Source organism: Rattus norvegicus, chromosome X (assembly GCF_021556685.1).
Source record: "Rattus norvegicus strain SHRSP/BbbUtx chromosome X, alternate assembly SHRSP_T2T, whole genome shotgun sequence".
Taxonomy (NCBI): Eukaryota; Metazoa; Chordata; class Mammalia; order Rodentia; family Muridae; genus Rattus; species Rattus norvegicus.
Genome location: NC_141554.1, coordinates 23637168 through 23648995, shown reverse-complemented (window position 1 = coordinate 23648995; position 11828 = coordinate 23637168). Strand labels below are relative to the sequence as shown.

The 11828-nt window shown below is 39.0% G+C and overlaps 1 pseudogene; it reads left to right on the top strand.

Annotated features, from left to right (window-relative positions):
* The first annotated feature begins 1315 nt into the window (after positions 1 to 1315).
* Positions 1316 to 2244, top strand: Tmem256-ps1 (transmembrane protein 256, pseudogene 1; annotated as a pseudogene).
* Positions 2245 to 11828: the final 9584 nt, after the last annotated feature.

Genomic DNA, 11828 nt, shown 5'->3' with positions numbered 1-11828 from the left:
ACAGCTTTCCTAGTCCAAAGTTCCAACGTCTTTAGCATTCCTCCCCCAAATCAACAAGGTCATATGTTCTTTCTAGTAACAAGCACACTCTCTGGCACCAACTTCTATGTTAGTTACATTTCTGTTGTTTTGAGAAAACACAATGAAGAAAAGCAACTTGTGGAAGATTTTATTTTACTTATGGTCCTAGAAAGATAAGAATCCATTGGGGCTGGGAGGCATCTAACAGGCCAGCGTGGTGGATGGAGCTGAAAGCTAAGAACCACATCCTTAATTGCAACCTCAAAGCAGAGAGAGGGAACTGAAGTATCTTGAGGCTTTAAACTCACTCACAAAGCCTTATTCCAGTGATATACTTATTCCATGAAGGCCATACCTCCTATACCTAAACAGAATCAGGGTTTGTATTCCTGCACAAACATCATGACCAAGAAGGATGTTGGGGAGGAAAGGGTTTATTCAGCTTACACGTCCACATTGCTGTTCATCACCAAAGGAAATGAAGACTAGAACTCAAGCAGGTCAGGAAGCAGGAGCTGATGCAGAGGCCATGGAGGGATGTTACTCACTGGCTTGCTTCCCCTGGCTTGCTTAGCTTGCTTTCTTATAGAACCCAGGACTACCAGCCCAGGGATGGCACAACCCACAATGGGCTCTCCATACTTGATCACTAATTTAGAAAATGCTCTACTCTAGTCTCATGTAGGCATTTCCACAAGGGAGGCTCCTTTGTCTGTGATAACACCAGCTTGTGTCAAGTTGATACACAAAACCAGCCAGTATAGGACCAAATATTCAAATACATTTTGTGGAACATTTCTCATTCTAACCACATTATTCACCTACCCTCTCCCATTTCCCACCCTATTGAAAACTTTCCATTTTATTATTTCCTTCTACCGCCTTATACTACTGCATTCTGTCTACTTTGTCTTGAAAGCTTTATTTAAAATAAAAATAGGGGAAAGTTTTATACTATGAGCTGGTATTCTGTCTAAGCTCCACCCCCACAGCTACCTGGCAGCAGCCAGGTATGCTCAACCCCACAGTTGCCTGGCAACAGCCAGCTGTGCCTGACACTATATAAGGGGCTGCTTGGCCCCTCCTCACTCTCTTGCTCTTTGCTCTTCTCTTGCACTCTTCCTTTTGTCCCTTCTCTCCCCACCCCCACTTCCCTCCACATTCTCTGCAGCTTTTTTTTTTCTTTTCTTTTCTTTTCTTTTCGGAGCTGGGTTCCCTCCACATTCTCATGGCCAGCTTTTGTTCCTCCCCTCTTCTACTCTTCTTCTCTCATTAAACCTCTTCACGTGGAACCATGTTGGTTTGGTGTGCTTTGTCTGGATTCCAGCTGAGATTTAAACCCCAACACTATGTCCATTTACCAAAACAGCAATAGTAAAATCATCCCTGGGGCTTGTAAGTTCCCCAATCATGAGCTCTTGATCTTACAGTACCAGATTCATATATTCCTGTGAGACAGGCCTTACTTAAGTCCAACCAGCAAGTGGATGGATACTACCATAACATAGTACTTTTGTACCCAGGGCCATATTTTGCCATGCCAGTCATTACAGTAGTTGACAGAATTGACCATTGAATAAGACTGTTGGTTATCTCCCTGCCACACATACACAGCATACTGCATAATTCCTTTGGGTACTTTGAGTGCTAGTCAGCAGAGAAGACACTTAATAGTCAGTACCAACTTGATTTTATAATATCCTGTGTCAAAAGTGTGTGATGCGACCACCCACAGCTATGGCCGGGGGTAGGCGCTGCTTTCTGCCGCCTAGGTGCCTTGTCTGGAGCTGGGGCCTTGAGTTTGGTCACCTACGGGGCACACGGCGCAGTTTCCGAATGCCTACGTGAAGGAGCTCAAGGCCAACAAACACCACTTTTTGCACAGCCTGGCCCTGTTTGGGTACCCTATTGCAGAAAACCTGTCTGGGCAGGGTTGCTGCTAGCTTCTGGAGCTACCTTATTCTGCACTAGCTTTTACTACCAGGCTCTGAATAGAGACACTAGCATCCAGACTCTGGGGCCTGTTGGAGGGAGCCTGCTGATCTTGGGCTGGCTTGCCTTGGCTTTTTGAGGTCTCTTGTTTAAGTGCCCAGTCCTGGCCTTTCTGGGTAATTGGGTGCAGAGGGAAAGGGGAATGTTGAAGCAGAAAAGAAATTAAAAGAAAAAGGCACATTAAAAAAAAGTGTGTGACATTTTCTGAAGTATGGTCTCACTATCATATTTTGGTAGGACAATCAAGAGTAATGGAAATAGACTGTATTGCTTAAAGGTCTCTGGGGCAACCCTCCTCAACATATCCAGAGGAGTATCCCAAATCTGGCACTGGACTTTTTATTTGTCAAAATATGGTTTCTGGGAGAGGCATTTTCCCTGTGTAACCTAAATTAAACTCTGATTAATTATATCTGATTATATCTGATCCCTCTCCTCACTATAGCTCTGTGGTATATATATATATATATATATATATATATATATATATATATATATATATATATATATATATATATATATGTATATATATGTGTGTGTGTGTGTGTGTATGTATATGTATAATAGATTTTGTAATGCTTCCAGTTTCGTTTTTGTACCTCAAGATAAATTTGGCTATTCAGAATATTTTATATTTCTTTATGATTTAGATTAAATCTATAGATTGCTTTGGACAGTGTGGATAATTCAACTCTTAATTCTTGCAATCATGAATATCAGAGATCTTTTCATATTTTATAGTTTTCACTATACAAATTTTCTATAATCTTGAGTTTGTACCTTGATATTTTTGTGGCTATGATAGTTAAAACTTTTTAAACATCATTATTGATGTTTAGAAAATGTAATAATTTTATATGTTCCTTTTTGTCTTGATAGTCTACTTGATACATTCACAGCTTTAATAGTCTAAATATCTTTCAGAAGAATCTTTATATTGCCCTAGATAGAGATTCATGTCATCTTCAAAAAGGAATAACTTGATTTTGACTTTTCTAATTAGTGTGCCTTTTATTCCTTTCTCTTTCCTAATTGTTCTGACTTAAACATCTAGCACTATATTGATTTATTAACTTTGTTGTTGGTGTTGTTGTTGCCATTGGTGATAGTGGTAGTGGTAGTGGTAGTGGTAGTGGTAGTGGGCATAGGTTTTATTGTTGTTGGTGATGGCTTTATTTTTGGTTTTTGTTTTGGTTTGTTTTGGTTTTTGTTTTTCAAGACAGGGTTTCTCTGTGTAGCCCTGTCTGTCCTGGAACTAATTCTGTAGAACAGACAGACCTCAGCCTCAGAGATCTGACTTCTGCCTCTGCCTCCCAAGTGCTAGGATCAAAGACATGCTCCACCACCATACTGCTAGTAGTATATTGAATAAACACATCAAAAGTAGTCACACTTACCTTGTTCCTTAGTTTAGAGGAAATGTTTTCAGTTTCTCCTACTTTACCATGATATTGGCTGTAAGATCATCATTTATGTCCTTTATTATGTTGCAGTATGATTTTTTATAATAAAGTACTCTAGAAATTTAACCATTTAAAGATATGAAATTTTATAGAAACATTTTCTGTCTCTGCTGACATGATTATCTGATCTTTATCCTTGACACTATGCATGTGAGGAATACATGCTTACTGATTTCAATTTGAACCACCTGAACCTCTTTGACATGAAACTGACTTGTCCACGGTTGATGGTATTTTTGATGTGTTGTTGAAATTTACTTCCAAATACATTGTTAAGGGACTTTGTACTTCTGCTCATCACAGTGTATTTGTTCAAAGTTTTGTTTTTATAGTCACATCCTAACAAAATTTTGATAACTAAAGAAAGCTGGCCATGTTGAATGAATTTGAAGGCTTATCTCCTGCTCAATGCTAATTGAATATTTTGCAAAGTGTTATTGCTAAATTTTCTTGACTTGGTAAATTGCAGTTGTGATGCAGCCAGCCCTTGTTTTTTCATTGTTTGCAGATGTTTTCTATTTAGGATTTTATATCTTTTCAGTTTTGTAAGTTGTAGGTATTCATAAATTTATCCAGTTTTTTATATTTATTTGACAATAGTTGTTTCTTCCCCACTCCCAAACAATCCATATTCTTTTAACATATCTGGGGTCATTTGTAACATCAATTTTTCATTTTTAATATATATTTATTTTGTGTGGATTGGAAGGCAAGCATGCTATAGTGCATGTGTGACGTCAGAGGACAACCTACAAATCAGTTTTCTCCCTCCATCATGTAGGTCCAAGAAATGAAATCAGGTTTTCAGAATTGGCATCAATAGCCATTACCTGCTGAGCCATACCACAAGCCCTACTTCATCATCATCCCTTTTATTTGGCTCTTTCTTCATTTTGGGTTGTTCTAATTCAAAGCTTTTTTATTTTGATTATTTTTCCAAATAAATTTCAGTAACTCTTTAAGTTACTCTTTTAGTCTGTGTGGTGCTTTGAATAAAGGTTTATCCCCCACAGACTCATGTATTTGAATGCTAGGCCCATAGGGCACTATTAGGAGGTATGTCCTTGTTGGAGGAAGTGTGTCACCAAGGAGGCAGTCTTTGAAGTCTCATATGCTTAAGCTACACACAGTGTGATACACAGTTTCCATTTGCCACCTCAGATCAAGATGTAGATGTCTCAGCTCCTCCAGTACCATGTCAACCTGAAAGCTGCTATGATGATAATGGACTAATCATCTGCAATATAAGCCAGTCTCAATTAAATGGTTTCCTTTACAAGAGTTTCCTTGATCAGAGTGTCTCTTCAGAGCAATAGAAACTCTAAGACAGTCTGAATTTCTCATGATTCTTATTTTTTCTTATGATTATCAGTCATGTTTACATCACCTTTTGATGGTCATTCTGTCTTTTAAATGTATGTGTTGATACTCATAAATTAGTGTGCTAGTCCCACTTCATCAAAGAAACTTCTTACTGAAATGAGCAAAAACCCATAACTGGACAAAATGACAAACATAAGTGATGGTAGAGTGCTCAGCTTACACCCCTCCCCCCAAGTTCAGGGAACATCTGAAAAGGGGAACAGAAAAATGGAAGCAAGAAGACTAGAAGATCAAGAGGAGGAGGAGGAAGAGGAGGAGGAGGAAGAGGAAGAGGAAGAGGAAAAAGAGAAGATCTGTGTCTTCTACATACCAGATGGCACTCATGAACTCATTTGTGATTATCTGCACAAGCCTATACAAAACCAGCTGCTTTAATATTCCCTCACAGATAGAGAAGGAACCAAAATAGCCTCACCTCTCCCTGAGGAACTATTGACAGTTAACTGTTGTAGATTATCATTTTCTTGTTCCCCACCTATATTTGTAATTAAACCTGGTTGGCTGTAAACAAAAATAATTCATGAAAGTAGCTTGGGCACTTAAGAAGAGTTCTAGTGGAAGAAAGGGTAATGAGAGAAGGAAATAGGAGATGAAAATCACCAAAAAGTCATTATATTGATGTATGAAACTTGTAGTGGCTATTCCTGGTTGTCAACTTGAGTGTATATGGAATGAACAACTATCCAGAATTGGAAAGCTCACCTGTGATCCTGATCTTGAGGCAGGGAGATACAAGTTTCTGACCTGGATCTTGACATGGAGATCTTGAGGCACAGTGGCTATGAATCCTAGGAGACCAAGGAGATCTCTGAGTTTGAAGTCATCTGGGACAAAGCAAGCTCAGATCCAGGTGTGGGGGTACACACCTTTAATCTGGGCCACACCTTTTGCTGGAAACCCATGTAAGAACATTGGAAGAAGGAAGACTCTCTCTCTTCTTCGCCTGCCTGCCTTGCAGGACTGAGCAACTGCTAGATCCTTGGACTTAAGTTCATAGCTGCTGCTGACTGTTGTTGGGGAGATGGACTGTAAGTCATCAACAAATTCCCTTACTATATAGAGACTACCCACAAGTTCTTAGAGAACCCCAACTAATACAAAACTCAAACAATGGAAAGGTCTGGCATTCTATTGAATACTAAAGATAAATCATCAACAATGTATTATGTCCAGTTATGTACTTCACAGTAAAGTTTTTGTCAGCAATGAATTATGCATCTGTGGTGGTTTGAACAAGAATGGCCTTCATAAGCTCATATATTTGAATGCTTAAGGAGTGACACTACTTGAAAGGAGGTGAAGTCTTGTTGGTGGAAATGTGTCACTGGGGATGGGCTTTGAGGTGTCAGAAGCCCAAGCCTGGTCCAGTGACTGTCTCTTCCTGCAGCCTTTGGATCCAGATCTAGGACTTTCAGCCACCATGTCTGCTGGTTTTCCATGGCTTTCTCTCATGGGGATAATTGCCTAAATCTCTGAAAGTGTAAACAAGCCCCGATTAAATGTTTTCTTTTTTTAATATTTTATTTATTTATTATATATTATGATTACACTGTTGCTATCTTCAGACACACCAGAAGAGGGCATCAGACTTGTTTCAGATGGTTGTGAGCCACCATGTGGTTGCTGGGATTTGAACTCAGGACCTTGGGAAGAGCAGTCGGTGCTCTTAACCACTGAGCCATCTCTCCAGCCCAAATGTTTTCTTTTATAAGAGTTGTTATGGTTATTGTGTCTCTTCCCAACAATGAAACAGTGACTAAGAAAGAAAGAAGTTTGTACCAGGTCTGTGGAGTAGTTGCTGTGACAGGCCTGATCAGGTTGCATATGGGTATAATGGGTGGACTTTGGAACTTTGGATTAGACGGCAGTTGAATGCTTTATTACCTGGCCATACTATTATGAGTTGGAAGATGATTTGGCCTGTGGGGAGACAGTTTGTCTTAGTTAGGGTTTCCATTGCTGTAAAGAGACACCATGATCAAGGCAACTCTTAAAAAGGGCCGGCTCACAGATTCTGAGGTTCAGTCCGTTATCATCATGGTGGGACATGGCAGCATCCAGGCAAGCATGGAGCTAGAGGAGCTGAGAGTTCTACATCTTGGCCATAAGGCAGCCAGAAGACTGACTTCCAAGCAGCTAGGAGGGGGATCTCAAAGTCCACCCCCACAGGGACAAACTTTCTTCAACAAAGCCACATGTACTCCAACAATACTATACCCCCTAACAGTTCTAGTCCATTGGCCAAGCATATTGAAACCACCATATTCCACTCCCTGGTCCTCAGAGGCTTGTTAAAAAAATATGAGTAGGTATGGCTAGCCATAACATAATGCAAACTACAACTACAACTAAACTAACTTCAAAAGTTCTATAGTCTATAACAGTCTCAACAATGTTAAAAGTCCAAAGGTCAAAGTCTCTTCTGAGATTCAGCTAATCACTTAATCCCTTATAAAATCAAAATAAAACACCAGATCACATACTTCCAACATCACAGGATATACATTACCATTCAAAAATGTCATAGTGAGGAAACACTGTACCAAAGCAAAACTAAAAACCAGCTGGGCAAGTTCCAACCTCTTGCGTCTCCATGTCTGACATAAAAGTACTCTTCATATTTCCAACTCCTTTCATCTTTGTTGACTTCAATAAACTTTCTCTTGGGCTGGTTTTGCTCACTGTTAGCAGATCTCCTCAGCAGTTATCCCATGGCTCTGACATCTCGAACATCTTGGGGTCTCCAAGGCAACTTCAACTTCATACCTTCTTGTTCTAATGTCTGGGATCCACACATGATCTTCTGGGCTCCTCCAAAGGGCTTGCTTAACTTCTCCAGCTCTGCCTGCTGTAGCACTCACTCTAAGCTCAGGTTGATCTACTCCACTGCTGCTGCTGTTCTTGATGATCGTCCAATGGTACTGGCATCTTTAACATGCTGGGTTTTCTCATTGCAACTAGGCTTCACCAATAGCCTCTCATAGGCTCTCTTCATGGTGCCAAGCTTCAACTACTTTGCATGACTCTTTCTGTCTTGGGCTGTCAACTACAACTGAGGCTATACCTTCACCAATGGCCTTCCATGGCCTCTCACAGTGCCAAGCCTCAGCTGCTCTTCATGTCCCCTTCATGCCTTCAAAACCAGTACCACCTGGGTGATTCTTACTCATTACCAAGTCCAGCTGCAGCTTAGGTACAACCTTGGCTATCTCTGGAACACAATTTTTTGTGCTGTCAAAAAACACTTCCCAGGTTTCACCTCAATGATGTTGATCTCTTCTTTTTTAAAAAAAAATATTTACTTTCTTTATAGATGGTTGTGAACCACCCTGTGGTTGCTGGGAATCGAACTCAGGACCTTTGGAAGAGCAGTCAGTGCTCTTAACCACTGAGCCATCTCTCCAGCCCCCTGTTGATCTCTTCTTAATCACCACTAATTACTTAACTCCAGTTAACCAGCATCAGTTGTTCCATAGTCCCTTCTATGTTTCACTCTAAAGCCAGAGACACATGGCTCAAGCTGCCAGGTTCTGTTGTTTGCTCTAGCTGGAACATGGCCCCCTTGTTCATTATCACATTCTCACCTGCTTTCTGTTTTCCAATTCCTTTACTGTCTAAGCTTGGCTGTCATGGAACTTGCACTGTTGACTGATCTTAAACTCAGAGATCTGCATGGCTCTGTCTCCTGAATGCTGGGATTAAAGGCATGTACCACCATGGTTTATGGACACCAGGGATTGGAATGTGGTAGTTTGGATAAAAATGGTCCCTATAGGTTCATATATGAATGGTTAAGAGAGTGGTAACATTTAAAGGGATTAAGAGATGTGGTCCTGTTGGAGTGAGTGTGCAATTATTGGGTAGGTGTGGCCTTATTGGAGGAAGTGTTTTACTAGGGGGAAGTTTCAGAAGCCCAAACCAGACAGACCCAAAGCCTCTTTCTGCAGTCTTTGGATCCAGATACCTTGTCTGCCTTTGTGCCAGCATGCTGCCTGCCATGAAGAAAATGGATTAAACCTCTGAAACTAAGTCAGCCTGAATTAAATGTTTTCTTTTATAGGAGTTTCCATGGTGCTTTTTCTCAGTAATCGAACATTAACTAAAACAGACTGCCATATTGTTCCACGGAGAGAAATAGCCTTTTAAGAAACTGCACATTAATGATGAGATCCTCAACAAACACATTATCAATCAGCTACACTTTCTCTCAATGTGGCTTTTAAGCTAGCTTCATTCAGGCTTCATTCATTCTTGATAAAGATTACCAGAAACCAAGCATGGTGATCTCCTGTCCTATTTTTTCCAGTACAGCAAACTGATTAGTGTGACAGGATTGGTATTTGATATAATAGGGCAAGGTCAGGGATATCTAAATTAACATTTCTTTTCCCCTTTTCTTAAAATCACTTTAAATTTGTCTCCTCATAACTGTGTTTTAGAATGGAGAGGCTAGACCAGTAACCAAAATCCACGGCTGTGTTTTATACCATATTAAAATTGTGAATGTGAAAGAATAGTCACACATTAAGCTGATCTAATTCTCTGAAGATTATTATAAGTGAACTCTCAAAAAGGACACATTGCTAGAAATGTTATATATAGAATGACAGTTTGAAAATGATATATTCAATGGTTTTAAGTAAGTAAAATTGTGATTTGGTTAAAGAAATATAAGGAAACTGCCAACTGGCGGAGATCTGGGAATGGTTCTAGAGAAACAAATTTTGCAAGAAAAATATTTGAATTCTCAATTACCTTTAGAAACAATTACTCAGAGATGCTATATTACTGATGACCTTAATAGCCCCCATATCAATCCATCCGTTTTGTTTAATACCCAGACAATTTGTATATGGTTCATTGTCTCCAAAACATATTAGCTGCTTAGTTCTTAAATCAGCACATAAAATGGATCTTTATAAAATACATGAGCACAGCACTTGGGGGTGGAGAGCTATATTCCAATGAGGTGCAAATGTCCTGTGATGACGCCAAACGATTTTGCAAGAAAATTCGTGATAAGATTTCACAATGAAATGATGCCTTTTCCCAGTTTATGTGGGAAAGGATTTATCTGCCAAGCTTGTGGACATCTCTGAGTTTTAGAGTGAAATCAACAACCAAAAATAGAAGTAGAGAACAACTGGGCTCTTGGTGGTGCAGCAGAGTGTATTTTCGTGATATGGTTGTTTTAACAAAGTAGCACACACTTACTGGCTCAAACAACTACATATCTTCTCAAAATTGTGAACTTCCTAAGTCTAAATCAAAGGTTTATTCAGGACATTTCTCTTAAGTTCTAAATGTTCTTCTAAGTTCAGATGGTCTTTTCTGGATATGTTAATTTCTTATAAGAACTCATTATATAGGATTAGAACATTTGCCTTAATTACTTCTATGAAGACCCTAGCTCCATAAAAAACCACATTCATAGGGGCTGACTGCTGAGATATCAAAATATGACTTATTGGGGAAATAATTCAGTCCATAATGCAGAGAACCTAGATTAAGTAATACCTAAGTAATGCATGCTCATTTTGCCAAACATATTGACCAATAAAGATTCCATTTATTGGTTAAAAAAAAAACCTCCTTAAGCATTTTTATTTAAATTTCATAGAAAACATCCTCATACAACATCTAATATTATTTTTAGAATTACAGTCAATGTACTGCAAAATATATATAAACAAAGTACAGAAATATGAACCTCACACACAGGAATGTGGGAGAAACTAACAGAATTGTTTACAAATCGAAATAACAATGACAATGATTTAAAGGTAAAACAAGGCAGAATTTCTTCAAAAACAGGTATTCAAATCTAAAATATGCAGCATACTGTTTTAAAGAAACATGTAACATGTGTCTTTATCAGTATGTTATACAAATAATTATTCCTGTGCCTAATGTAAGTAAAATGAGCTGTACATTTGGGATATATATATATGAATATCATTGATATATTATATATAAATATTATCAGACAAAATCATTACTAGTGTATATTAATAAATGTATAAATGTATATTAGGTACACATTTATTTATATGATGTGTATGTAAAATAATCTATTTCCAAAATGTACTTATGGCTAAACTTTGTGATCTCCGTATTTATATGTAAATTTGACCCTGTAAGCTAGGGAATGGTTAGTGGGGAAGGTTTTTCTTATAGGAACGAGAACACACAGAGGCATCTGAAAGTGTCCAGAACAGTGAGAAAAAAACCAGACTGGACATGGGTCTAGGAAAGCAGGATGTGGAGCAATTGTGCTAGTTATAAAGGAGAAGAGAAGCTGAGGGGAGGGAAAGCCAGGACCTGAACCAGCCTGGGATTTTAGAGGAGAGGAGGGAGTGAGGAGGGGCAGGATCCTAGCCTGAGCTTTGAGACATTTAACAAGAATGTGTACATTTAACAAGTATGTGTGAATAGAAACATAAATAGCACAAATGGCTGGAGGCCAGCATCAGCTTGAATAAAGGAATCTGTCAACCGATAATAGCCTTTTGTCCCTACTGCCAGGGAAAAAAGAAGTAACTCCTTTGGGCTGGCAAACCAGTTTCTAATTCCTGAGGAATGTTGGCTTTAATTTAACTACCAGCAATCACACTGTATGGTTCAGTTTGAACCTATATTAGACTAAATTTTGGACGAAGTGGCCCTGAACTCTGAGGGGAAAATGGGGTGCCCTCCTTACCATATGAGAAATAATTCAAATAATATCAGAAGAAATGTGCCTAAAGCAAGATAATGGAAGTGTGTAACTAAACAGTATGAAGAATCCAGGAGGAGACTTAAAAAGGATTACTGAAAGTAAGAGTGGAAGACAGGCTCCAGGCATAAAACAAACCATCCAACAAAACCAAACTAAACCAAATCAAACCCCAAAACAACATCAAGGCATAAAACAAACCATCCAAGAAAATCAAACTAGACTAGGCAAACCCCCCAAAACAACACTAAGCA